The following is a 14,018-nucleotide window of genomic DNA, read 5'->3' as shown; positions in this document are numbered from 1 at the left end:
TTGTTTGGTGGGATTGACGCAGGGAATTTCATGTCTAACATATCAATGAGTTTGTTGTTTGGTTTAAAAGTTAAAAGTCGGGAATTATTAATTCCTCATATGCAGGACAATTCTATCTTAAAAGGGGTGTGAAATAAAAATTTTAGCTTGTGGCCTCGTTTATTTTTAGAGATAGAATGGAGGGGATTGATAGTGAGAAGATTAATAGTAAGGAAATTGATAATGGGGGATTAATAAAATCGTGTTTATTTTGATGATAGTTGTTAATGTAGGGATTGTTAAATTATTTTTATATAAAATAATAAAACAAATAAAATTATGATTTTACTTAACAAAAATTACAAAAACATTAAACATTAATGTTTAAAAAAATGCCCAACAAGTAAAAAATAAATAATTAAAAAAAAAATCAATTGACCGGTTGACCAGTGGGACGTCCAGCCAGACTTTCGAGCGGAAGTCTGGTAACACCCAATCTGAACAGACTATTTTGCTAATATCATCTCTCACTTCAGATTGCTAATACCCTCGCCAAGGCCTATCCTAAGCCAAAGGGACTACAAATCCGAAGTCCAAAAACCAAAACAAACATAAACTAATTTTACTGTTCATCAGCCTATGAGTTGACCAAATCAGCCCTATAGGTTGGACAACTTTATTAGATGACGTTTAATAAATTTCTCACAAAGTAAAAATGGTGCTTTAATATTAAAAAATGCAGATGTTCAAAAAATACTCATTTATTTGTCTTATTTATTATTTTATTTTTATAGTATTTATTGATATATATATATATATTTCATTTATACACTAAAATAAGGGCCTAAGAACTTTTTTAGGTACTTGATTTATTATATGATACTTTTATAATTACTTTTAAAGACCACTAATTGTTATGGTTATAGTCACGAAAGATTAAAATAGTTAATGATAAGTTGTACACAAGAAAAAAAATGGGAACCAACAAAGTCTTTGAAACACAAATTTTCAAGTTTACTAGATTATTACAGGGGAGTTCGTTACTTAAAAAGGGGATTATACTAAACTAATATATTTGCTAAATACACTCTGTGTGAGAAACCAAACTAATATATATTTGGTAACTATTACAAGGGAGTCTACTATATATTACGGGGCTTTGGCAGAGTCTATAAAATATTGCAGGATTCATCAATAAATTTAATTTTTTGCTGATTAATAAAAAAGAAATTGTAAACTTTGAAACATGCTACAAATTCCATCCTAAAAAATATATATATAATCAAGTTTAACATTGTCACTACTTACAAATCTTTGGAAGGATTCGTTTTGCATTTTCACCAAACACCCACTAAATAATTGAGGATGAAAAATTAATTTTTTTGAACAACTTTCTTTTTTCATAATTTTTCAAACAAACACAATATTCACTAGAATAGTTATTTTCTAATATCTAATCTCACGACAAAATAAACATAAGATACAAAATATATCTAGCCAAATAGTTTAAGAATAAATAATCCTAGGACTAACAGTCCATAGATTGTAATCCTCTTTTATATAGTCTGTCCAAGTAAAGGTATTTGTTTGGAGGAATTAAGGCATGAGATTGGATTCCATAAACATCTCAACTAATCTATTATTTAGTTTGAAAAGTGAAGACATGGACTATTAGTCCTTCATATGTGAGATTATGCTATCCTTAGGGGATACAAAAAAGTTGAATAATTTCTTCTCCGAATTAGTAGGTAAAAAGAATAATTTGACCCCAACTATTTAATATCTATTTTCCTTCTTCTTCTTCGTTTCACAGAACATTTTCTTCTTCTCAATCAAAATGAAAATACCACAAGAGAAAAACGTGAATGGGGTCTTATGCAGGAAGTAGTTGGTGGTTGATATGTATTTGAGTTGTCCAACAATCACCCACTTGTTCAATTTCACAATATGTCACATCTCTATTTGAGCTCACATTTCAACACTTGTAATTTTTATTGATGTTCATTTTAGGTGGCAACCTTCAATTTTAGTTAAAAAATTAAAAAGTTACTATAATTTGTCACATCACTCTCTTTATTTTTCTGCATATCTTTTCATAAAAGGTCAAAAAAATTATTAAAATAGTCTATTCCCAAATGAGAATATCAATACATTTTTTTATTTATTTATTGACTAAAATATTTAGTAGACTTTAAAACATGTTATAAGTCCCACGCGAAAAATAAAAGAAAATTTAAAAGTCAGATTTAAAATTGTCATTATTTTAGTAAACAATTAAAAATGATAAAATGATCTTTTGAACAGTTATCATTTTTCATAATTCCCAACAAACATGAAATTTATTGCAATCCATCTTTATCCAGTCAATCCAAAAGACCTTGAATATTAATAGTTTTCTGCTATCGAAAATTAAGAAATGAAAAATGAAAAATGAAAGAAATGGACTAATCTTAACCTTTCTTCTTTTTTAATTTTGGTTACAGACTAATCTTATCCTTTCTGTGTTGGTGAATTTTCAAAAATAAAATCAGTTTGTTTTTTGATAGTTTCAAAAACTTTTCTTATATTTTTCTTAAAAACTCTTTGAAGTTTTATACGTTGTCCCACATTTAAACTTGAGAGAAATATATTGAGATAATAAACACTCATGAAATATTCATTGCAATAAGAAATTATGGGAAGGATACTAGTGTTGATGCTTATACTGTTCAGCTTTTCATTGTCGCCGCCTCTACTAAGCTGGTCATAGATGGGAAGGATGGATACTAAGCTTCTCATTTTCTACTAATCTTGTCATTGACCAGATACTACTACTAGACCGCATTAAAGCGCGTTCATATTATACAGATACTACTACTAGACCGCATTAAAGCGAATTGGTTTAGTTGATTTTTTCGATTTTTCCTACATTCCTATCTAAAAGTAGTCTCTAGAGGCACTTAGCTTCAAGTCTTAGAGCTATATATATATAACAGGGGCGCTTAGCTTCAGTCTCAGAGAGATATATATAGTAATATAGGGCTTCAGTCTTAGAGGGGTTGAACATTTTCTTCTAAACTATGTAATGCCAAAGAACCATCACACTACAACACTTCCTACTTCTGAAGATGAAGTAAGTATTCTCCCCTTTAACAATGCAATTGAAGAGACTGCCGCGAGGGAAGTTTTGGTGAATTACATTGTCAAACCTGCTGTGACCAAATTGGGCTCTGAAATATTCAAACACTTTTTTGTGCGAAGTGTGATGACCCGGTACATAATTCACCTCATCCTCTTGAGTTATATTGAATTTATCTTCGTTAGAGTGTCGAGTCTAACTAGGAGCCTTGACAGATAATTTGAGTTATTGTATTTGAAAACTTTTCTCAAGATCCCTATCCTTGTTTATTTTCGCGTCGAGTTTCTCATGCTTCGGAAGGTGCGAGTTCGGATCCGGAATGTCCGGTGTTGAGCTGGAAAATTTTTCTAGCTAGAAAACAGAGCCGCACATGTGGGGCCTTGGGCCACATGTAATGACCCAATTTTTTTTTTTTAAATAGCCAATTGTAAACACCCCATTTTGACCAATCTTGAAATTTGAACACTTTCTTTTGACCACCCCATGATGAAAATTGAAATGCGCAATCTTATGAATTTCTCAACAGAAAAATAAGATTGAAGCCTTGATCAACCTCACCCATTTTTTTGCCAAATGAAAAGATAGTCAGATGAGTTTGGTGGAAAATAGAATATATGATGATGGATTCTGGGTGGGATATATTATAGCATGATGATGTTTTCAGTAGGGTGGTAAGTGGATATTTATTTTATTTAGAGATAACATAAAGAGAGAAGTAGTGTGCATGAGGGGAGGGAACAAAAGCATACACATGGGTTGTCTATTATTACTCTTTCGGTGGGCTATTAAAAAAAAGGAGGTGCTGGAGTGGGGTTCATAGTTGCTTTGATCAGTATCTCCTCACTTCATCAATACCCACTATGTATCCCAGGTCAATCGACAAATCTACGAAGTTGCACATCTCCCTCCCACATTCGTAACCCCCAGGTCTACTTGAATTCACAGATATGGCCACCCAGTGAGATCCTCACGCCTTAGAATTTTCAGCAGCTGAGTTGGAGTTTCTCGCTAAAGACGAAATGATAGAAATTGTACCAAATATGAGAATGGAGACTCTCAATTTGATCTGTGGAGATTTTGGCCCATTCCATCCTCAAATAGCAACTCAAGTACCTTTGTGGCTTGCAGTGGCTTTGAAGAAGAGAGGGAAATGCACGATTCGACCTCCAGAGTGGATGTCAGTAGTTGACGTAGGTTTTGGAAGCAAAGAGGGACTCTCAAAAGACTTTTCAACCACTACCATTTCATTATGTAGAAATCTCAAGGCTTCTGTTTGACCATGCTCGTGATGACATTTCTGACAATTAAATTGTGAGTGTAGACGGCAACAACAAAAGTCATTCAAGAACAAGTGTAGAGCTCCCTATTCACAAGATATATCGTATCTTATCACACATCCCCCCTTTAGAAGGCACGGATGAGAAAGCTGAACATGAGATGTGGAATGGATCAGGAGTCTTTATTAAAGAAGGTGATTGCAAAGAGCATTCTCAACATCCAAAAGCAGATGATAAACAGACACTGCTGGAAATTTTACATTTAGTGGCGTTTAAAAAACGCCGCTATTAGTGTAAAAAACGCCGCTAATTCTTTTTGCGACGTTTTGTTCCAAACGTCGAAGATGCGGCCGTCGCTATAGCATTATGACGCTTTAAAAACGTCGCTAGAATTAGTATAGGCGGCGTTTTAAAAAACGCCGCCAAATGTGGTAGCTATGGTAAAAATGACGTCATCCGACATTTAGCGACATTCAAAAAACGCCGCGATAGATTTTTCCTATTTTTTAAAATGACCGTTGACACTGTAGTGGCATTATAGATTCTTTTTTTATTTTTTTTTAATTTTTAAATTGTGCTAATTTTGTTAGATTTAACTAAAAAACATAACTGTAATAAAGCTTAAAAATAATAATAATATGGATAAAACTTTACTGCTATTTTAATATATTGACTAAATTTAAGCAAACATTACATGACTATTTCTAAACCAAAATCAAACAACAAACACAACCCAAAAAATAAAAGAAAAAAATATGTAAGCTGGGTGTACCATTTTTTTATTTTTAGTCATGCCAATTCACGTGAGATTGTATCAGAACTTCCTTTATCCTCTTTCACATCAACAGAATGTGTTGCCTCATAGTATTGTTCTTCTGGTACTTCTCTTGAAGTCCCCTCATTGTTTTGCAATGGCACTGACCTTGAACTGCCCTCACCACTCTGTTTTGTAATGGCACTGACCATGAGCTGCCCTCACTACTCTGTCTTTGTAGTGGCACTGTTCTTGAACTGCCCTCACTGCTCTATTTCTGTGATCGCACTTCCCTGGAGGAAGTGCCCTCCCGAGTTCTTCATCTCTTCATTCAACTTCTTCCCCAAGTGAACTTCTCTAAAAGACTCAGTCTCTCTTTCATGTTCCAAATCAGGGATTCCCTCCCCCTCTCTCACTTCATTTGAATCAGGACTACTAGCAACTGACCCAAAATCTCAAGAAGGCTTAGTAGATTGGAATTGAGTAATATCTAGGCTGTGGTATTATTCACCTTGAGGATGAAATTGAGTAATATCTAGGCTGCAAGCATGGGGCAACTGATGTGAAGAAAACACCAAGTGGAGGCTTGGTTGATGAGAATTCTGCCATAATCTCAAGAAGGCTTCGCTGACTTGCAACTACCTATTGTGTATATTCATCCTGTAGATAGGAAAGATAGCGTTAAAAACCACTTTATTATGAAAACTCTGAACTAAAAAATTGCAAACCTTTCCAGCAGGAGATGCAAGATGCCTCAATCGCTCGGCTTCACTTGGATCAGAAGCATGAGCTGCCAGGGCAAGTAATGCAGACTGGAAAACACATACATTTAACAAATTAGTTAATGAGAGTTCACATATATAATATTATGAGCAACACACAACTAAACAAAGGAAGTGAAGAAAGATAAATGAACAAAGTTGATTTATCTGTGTGAATGGAGAAATTTGTATATGGTGATAAATCCATTAACCTTTGAGCTTCCTCCACAATGTCAATCACATTCTCACAGTACACGCCGACATAGTTTCATATCTGTGGACAAAGGAAGTGAAGAAAGATAAATGAACAAAGTTGATTCATCATTAAATGCATGCTTTTTCTAATCCAATTTGTTTTAAATTTATAGAGCAGACATTTTCCATTTAAAGCTAAAGCAAAATCCAATTGACAATTTGCTTACCAAAAATAAATAATAGTAGTAAGTCGACAGAATTTGTCATCACCTTATTCCAAATATACATCCATAATTAAGTGAATTAGAATTGCGACTTACGCAAGTCCAGTTCCAGCAATGTCAAATTCCAGATGGGTGCAAGATCGATCGGAGGCAGCCGTATGAAGCTCCTTTTTCACAGCTACATTAGACCTTAATTCCAAGATAAAATATTTGTTAGGTTGCAGAAACAAAAGCATAAAATTAACTGGCAATAGAAAAATTCAGGATTTAAAACATTCTTTTGGTACCTGCATGGATGTTGTGCATCATGAACAGCATGACCATTTGACATACTCATGCTCTTGTCCAATATTGATGCATCTGTGCTGTCATGATATACCACACGATATTCCAACACAGCAGCAGTGTAAGGAGTTGCAACAGTTGAACTGTCATCATCCTTAAGCAACTGATCTAACTCGGGCCAAAGTAGCTATGCAAATAGTGCAGTAAACATGTATATTTGCCTATGGTAACAGAAATTACAAGAAACTAGGACTAAAATATTATTACAACGCATGTTTCAAACAGAAGGCAATAGCATGCATGGTTAGGACTAAATACAATGGTAACATTCAACAGTTTATAGAGATGTAAGACACCACAATTTATCAAGAAAATACAATGGTAATCGAATATGTTACCATAATACAATGATACTCACCAGTTGTCTCCTTGGAAGTAGGTTAATGAGAGTTCACATAATACAATGGTAATCGAATATGTTACCATAATACAATGATACAACTGGTGAGCTACCCAACTAAGAAACCTACTTCCAAGGAGACAACTGGTGAGTATCCAATATGTTTTTGAGCTGCAGAGCAGTTAAACGTACTTGTGCGCAATGCTAATCGAACAACACCATGCAATGATGCAGAACTGTTAAGCTTTGTGGAGGCCATTTTTGCATGCATCCATTTAACAAGCAAAACAGTATACCAGACCAATGTAGCTGGAAGTTTTATCATGGGTCTGTAAACAGAAGAGGGGAAATTAAGTTCAGGGAGCAATATGAGAAAACCATCATAATCATTCAAAAAGAAAAATGAGGTCAATATGGATTTGTCATTGCTTCAGTAAATATTCTAGCATGATGGCATTTTTCAAAAAGGAAATGGCTAGTCAGAAGAGCAACAGTAGACAAATATAAAAATGTTGCTTATGTGTTACAAGCAATTAGGCACAATCTTTAAAAGCTATGCAAATATTGAGTCAAACAATGATTGAGACCGCATAACATCGTCCATTGAGCAGTTTAACCCACATAGATGCGATATTAGCTTGTATATGAAAGGACCTCCAGCTAATAAAATAATAATACTAAGAACAACATTTTAAAAATAAATAATAATAATAACAAATAGAAAGACAGAGGAAGAAGGGTTCCCACAGAAGAAAAAAGAAAGTTTAATAGGGAAATCAAGACACATTGATGGTTGGTTCAATTACAAAAATACATAAAATAAAATAAAAAATTAACAGGGAAGGTGATAGCATATTTAAAAATCCAACAACCATGTGAATATAAATTCCAAAATGCATGGGCAGCTTTCAAAATCATCGTCACAATGCAAATTCTCTTACAACAGAGTTTATTCCCCAAACAATCCGCACCCACCCCCCAGTCTGGAAAAACAACACATTAAACAATCAATTCATTACCTCTGGTAACCTAGGTCGTCCAATATGCGAGAGACAAATCCCAGAACTTCACTGGCTCAAGATTTGTGATGAAAATGCCTGCAAATTATCATAAAAGAATTTTCTCCTTTTCCATAAATCTAACTAAAATTTAAAACAGGAAAAAAATAAACTGAAATGAGAAACTTGTGTTGAGGAAAGAAAAAAAACAGACTCCATGGAGAAAAGGCAGCCATCAGCAGCAGTTCAGAGAATGATAACTAATTTGAGTGCATAACACCTAGAATATCAAGTAACTTGTGTTTTTCCCATTGTTGTTGTTGTTTCTAAGCATACAATCACATTCACCACCACCAACCAAAATTTCATCCAGAGAGGCCAAAGGGTAAAACAAAAAAATAGAAGGAAGAAATTGACTCTGCTATTATTGGGTAATTATGTTTCAACCAAAATTTAATATGCAGTCCATTATATTCAATAGCAAAACAAAGTTTACAAAACATGGTGAAATATTAAGAAAACAAAACCACATATAAATAAAGTACAAAAGAAAATTTCAAACCTTTGCCCAGCCAAATTTTGCTTGATTCACAAGGAACGGAATAATCTCTGTATCATCAGGTCCAAATACATTGCTAGGATGAAGTGCACATGTCAGAAGGCCATCAATATCATTAGCAAACAGGAACAGTGCCTCTGCTTGAGCTTTTAAGTCAGTCAACATGTCGTCAAAGTTTAACAAGGTACACATGACCAGGAGGAAAAAGGATGATTCTTAGTGGGAGAGGAAAGATCCTAAGAGATATTCTATAAAACATATGAAGAACTGTAAAAGAGAGGTTTCTATATTCCCAAAATAAATTTTAAAATCACAAATGCTCATAGTGACTAAGCTTGCAAGTTGCAATTTTGGACTTCTTTTTATTATGTTTTAAAAATGGCATATAATTGCAAAGAAAAGAAGTTATGATGGCTTATCTGCAAATAACAAAACCTGTGTGTAAATGGAGCACAAAACCTGTGTGTAAATGGCGGATAAAAGAAAGTACAACAGTGATACATCATTATATAAAGGTACGTACACACATATAGACAGACATGTATATAAATAACTGCACAATGCATAAAGAAAGAAAGAAAGGTAAGGAAACAAAGACTGTAAAAGATATAGTAAACAGAGAAGGGAGTTATTTCAGCAACAAAACTAATTGGCATACACAAGGACAATAATACAAGTATAACCTCTACTCAACTGAACCTATTACAATCATTCAGCCAAATAATCTTCTTATTTTTTCTACTCAACAAAACTAGTATTTGTAACCATTGGCTTAATCTCCCACTGTTCATTCTGCACATTGCTACTGAGGTCATCATCAGCATACAAAAATTACATTCAAAAAAATAAAATTTAGAAAAGAAAAAAAAGAAAAACAGAGCATACCATCTAGAATCATCATTAATGATAAAAAAAATAAACTGCTAAACCATGTATGTTATGGAGAAAACTTTACCTTTTCAGTTACGAGGAAAAAATGTGAATACACGAAAGGAATCTAGCAAACAACCTTGGATATTGGGAAAAAAAAACAAAAACAAAAACAAAAACAAAGCAAAACATGTGATTTTCACAACATTTTTACCAATGCATATCTATGTTATAGATGTCCAGTACCATCATCACATATCTACAGATAAGATAGATATGCACACATAAGTTCTTGTGTATATAGTAGTCTAGTCTGCAACTACAATCGCCATCACCCTCTTTCTTTATTTATCACACACAGTGTCCTATCATTTATTTATCTAACTCTTACATTGTTATTGACACGTTACATAATCAACCAAATCCTAATTATTAAACATGATCACTATGTAATTACTTGTCTGCATTACTATGGGCTGCCCATCCACATTTTGGTAGCACTTCAATGCTTTAGATCTGCTCCCAACCAGCTGTCATAAATTTTGGTGGTGTTTGTACCAATGTCTCTAATCATGTGTCTCTATCTGTCCAAAAACCTCAATGGAAAAACAAATTAATTAACATAATTTACTCTAAAAAGGTGATAGTATGTCAACAAACAGATAAAAAGTGTTTTTTATACAAAGCTGGGGTCAAAATCAAAACAGAACTACATAGATAGAGACGAATAAATAAGCATATCAAATTACACATTGTAAAAAACTGACCACTATCCATGGTAGTTGGGAGCATTAGCCTAAGAACAGACCTATGGTTTGGCATTATTTTCACAAATTTAATGGGGTTGAGTTTAAGTTCTACATTAAAAGCTACCAGATTAAATGACACTGAAATAGCTACAAAAAAAATTATATTATTAATTCAGAGCTATTTGTCATTTGCAAGATTCCAAGCTTCTTGTCTCAGTTCTGGGGATGTCTCCAGGGCTGCAAGATAGTTTGATATAAATTTATGAGGATGTTCAACATGGCAAATGAAACCCATCTCCTTCAGTATATGCCTCTCTGTTCTATTCAGGTCCATCTTCAACTCTGCATATTTCAGTAGATGCCACTTGCATTACACAAGCAAATCTGTGAATGACCATGTATAAATCAATAAAATTCCTTTTGTCATCCCACCCTAACCTTAGACAATCATAGAACATAAGCAAAAACATATCTGAAATTAATAATAATCTATCTTGCTAATAATCTGTTAAACATCTTATCTTTGGCACAAAACCGGTCGTCAATCTAAGCACTAATCCTTGTTTAAGAAAACACAACAAAACCAATGATGATTAATGTTCTTCAAAGATGTCTTACATAAACATATAAAACTATATAAACACACATATGTAGTGAGATCATCAAATAAAGAGAAGAATAGAGAAAAAGGAAGAGAAAAACATTGAAAATTTCTTAGCTGCCTATTGTGGAACAAACAAGAAAATCTATTTGAATCAAATACAACTATAGATCAAAACTATTGAACCTGAATACCTGAGAACTAAAAAATATAAAACAACCATACCTGAGAGAAACATAACCCTAGATCAGATCCAAATCATCCAAACCAAGCTCGAGCCATCGTTTATGGAAGAGATGAGAACCTAGATCGCTGATGAAAATCGAAACCTAAGCAAGAGTTTATTTAAATGGAACACAGATCCAGATCGTTACTATGTAGTGATGAAAACCTCTGAATCTTGAGTTCACTCACAGCAAGTCTAGATCAGACTCGATGAATAACAAGCCCTATAATGAAAATCAAAACCCTAATCAAATGTAAATACAATAATTTTCAATAATAAATTTGAACATATATGAAAACTAGTAAATCAAATACAAGATTGTTACCATGAAAGCTCCATATCTCAAGTGAACTCAGCAACTCCAAATCACGAGCGATTGGATACCTGAATCCATGAAAAACGAAGACCTAGATCGGTAAAGATTAAGGGAAATTGAAAAATCTCAAAGGGAAATCGAAAAATCTCGAAGGAAAATATTAAATCCTAAGCCCTAGTGCACAAATTGAAATCAAGATCCAGATTGAACAAGAAATCATTGAGATTAGAAGCATCAATCTCTCTGTAGATCTATAAACTCCAAGAAGTCTACATTGCTGGTTGCATCCACAGCTCCTTAATTAGGGCTAGTGAGAGAGAACCACTTTAGAGAGAGAGAGAGAGAGCCATTTGGAAATGTTTGAATAGATATGGTTAAGCCTCTGTGAAGTTAAAATAGACTTGTCTCATTGAGACAATCAAAAGGGCATCCTATTAATTTAGGTGATATCACTCTTTGAAAAGTGTGTCTGCCATTGAAATGTATCCCAACGTTTTTAAAAGCGTCTTGATAGAAGCGCCACCATAAGCAACTTTTTTTGTAGTGAGAACAAGGTTACCACTCCCGGTTGATTTGTACAAGAAGGTTCTTGTTACTCCTCATCGAGAAGTTATCCCTTATTTGTCAAACCCAATCATGTTATGTGATTTTCTGACGAGATCATATGACATTGGAGGTGTTATCAGTGTCATGGCTCTTAGCAGCTTGTACATTCTTATGGCACAGCATGGCCTTGAGTGTCCTAACTTCTATGAGAAGCTTTATGCACTATTGGTACCCTCCATCTTTATAGCAAAGCATCGGGCAAAATTTTTTAGATCGAAATTCGACAAAATCAAAATTTTGGATTTTTGCTTGTTTCCTCGTCTAGTTTGAGGTAGGGATTTTTTCTACACTTTTTTATGCACTTTTACTTGATTATAGGGAGTTTAGAGTTGTATATAATTAAAATAGAATTTTTGGAAAATTTGTGATTTAATTGCTTAAAAAGGGAAATTTTGAGAAAAGCAAAGAGTTGATGCCCAAATTACGAAAGTGTAAACTTGGAATATGTTTGTAAGATTATGAAAGAGCTATGTTTTAAATTTGAACAAAAACGGATTTTGATTCGATCGGTTTTGAAATTTTTACCGTTTTGCGACCAAAAGAGCATTTTTAAAGAAAACAAAAGAATTACGTTTAATTTTTGGGGCTTTCGATCAAAATAGGATGTCATAATTGAATAATGCTTGGAGAATGAGTTTGGAAAGAAAATGATATTTTTCTTGGGCATTAACAGTATTATTTTGCTTAATGTATATGTTAGAATAAAACAGACACGGTTAGAAATGGACCTTGAGAGGTTACCGGACGTGATTGTGATATGAAAACTAGTGTAGTTGTTCATATTTGATGAGATGTGGAATAGATTGTATTTATCGAAATTTTTTTAGAATTTAATTGTTTAAATATCCATATAGAAATATCTGTTTTGGAATATCGGTGGAGGATAGTCATGATTGTTGTAGAAATACATGAGACTTAGGTAAATTGAACCACATTTCTCATTTGTTGCATGGGACATTGCATTTCATTTATTTCATTGGAAATGTATTTGTTTTTTAGAAATGTTTGGAAATGTATTTGTTTCCGAAAAGATGAATACATGGTGAATCTAGGTAGGGGGTGTAGAACCGCGCAGTTAGGTGTCGAGCCTTCCAGTTTACTGATAAAAATGACAGTGGCAGTGCATTAGAGCCTACTTACAGACACTCACCTAGAGATTCACAGGGCCCGTATTCATGCAATAGATATGTTTAAAATGGAAATGGTTTTATATTTGTTGTGCATCTCAGCATTGCATGCTTTATATAAAAAAAAAAAAAAAAAAAAAAAAAAAAAAAAAAAAGAGATAAACTGTTTTATCATGAGCATGGCATGAGCATACTCCTCTTTAGTCTTGTCATTGTTCATATGTTGTGTAGTATATCTCTACTATGCTGTGGCTCACCTTATAAGGGAAATCATTTCAGGTACATGTGCTATGCCTCCACCAAGGCATTGACTTGGGAAGACCCGGAGCTGAGGCTTCATTTTTGTTTTATTGTTATTTGTTGAATGTAAACCCAGGGCTGTATTTGTGTTGAGTTGAAACTCTATTTTGTGTAATCAAGAATGTTCTTGGATAAATTTGTAAGCCTGAAAGGCACTTATTATCTGTTTGGCTTCCATTTCATACTTGTTGTAAAATGCATGTTTGGTATTAGAATTGAGGCATTGAGATGTGAACAACATGTAATTGGCATTTGGGATTTAATGGAAATGGATGTATGGATTAGTTAGCTATATATATGTGTTTGTTTATCAGGTGGGTTTTGTTGCATAAATAGATATATCATGCCAAAATTTTTGGGGCGTTACACTACACGTGCGAAAAGGGGCCGCACGTGCAGGAAACATGGAAGGATCTGGGTTGGCTTCTGCATAAAAGGCCAATGCGGAAGGTGGTGCAGGGAAGGCGCCGCACATGCGAGGATGAGTGCCACACGTGCGGGAGGCACACTCCACACGTGCGATGATGAATGCCGCACGTGCAGGAATCTGCAGACTCTGAAAAATCTGTTTTCCTTCTTTTCTTGGGCTAAGTGTATATCATTTTATACATATCTCTCTCTCTCTCTAAAAACCATATTGTAACATACGCATCGTTTAATCGATTGGTGCGTG

General features: G+C 34.0%; 1 long non-coding RNA gene and 1 pseudogene across 2 annotated transcripts; both read right to left on the bottom strand.

Moving 5' to 3' along the window:
* Nucleotides 1-5,109: 5,109 nt before the first annotated feature.
* Nucleotides 5,110-8,825, bottom strand: LOC145805431 (NADPH--cytochrome P450 reductase 1-like; annotated as a pseudogene). Its single transcript, XR_014347887.1, has 8 exons — nucleotides 8,554-8,825; nucleotides 8,013-8,090; nucleotides 7,186-7,322; nucleotides 6,596-6,761; nucleotides 6,398-6,497; nucleotides 6,008-6,163; nucleotides 5,857-5,940; nucleotides 5,110-5,788 (listed from the first exon to the last, which is right to left on the bottom strand). The product of XR_014347887.1 is annotated as an NADPH--cytochrome P450 reductase 1-like (transcript).
* A 1,536-nt stretch (nucleotides 8,826-10,361) lies between these two features.
* Nucleotides 10,362-11,659, bottom strand: LOC145805433 (uncharacterized). The gene is made up of 3 exons (XR_014347888.1): nucleotides 11,322-11,659; nucleotides 10,996-11,219; nucleotides 10,362-10,553 (listed from the first exon to the last, which is right to left on the bottom strand). It is a non-coding gene; the product is annotated as an uncharacterized LOC145805433 (long non-coding RNA).
* Nucleotides 11,660-14,018: the final 2,359 nt, after the last annotated feature.

This window comes from Camellia sinensis, chromosome 1 (genome assembly GCF_055761805.1).
Source record: "Camellia sinensis isolate YWXY chromosome 1, ASM5576180v1, whole genome shotgun sequence".
NCBI classification, from domain to species: Eukaryota; Viridiplantae; Streptophyta; class Magnoliopsida; order Ericales; family Theaceae; genus Camellia; species Camellia sinensis.
The sequence above is the reverse complement of the archived record's forward strand: the minus strand, read 5'-3'. Positions and strand labels throughout refer to the sequence as shown.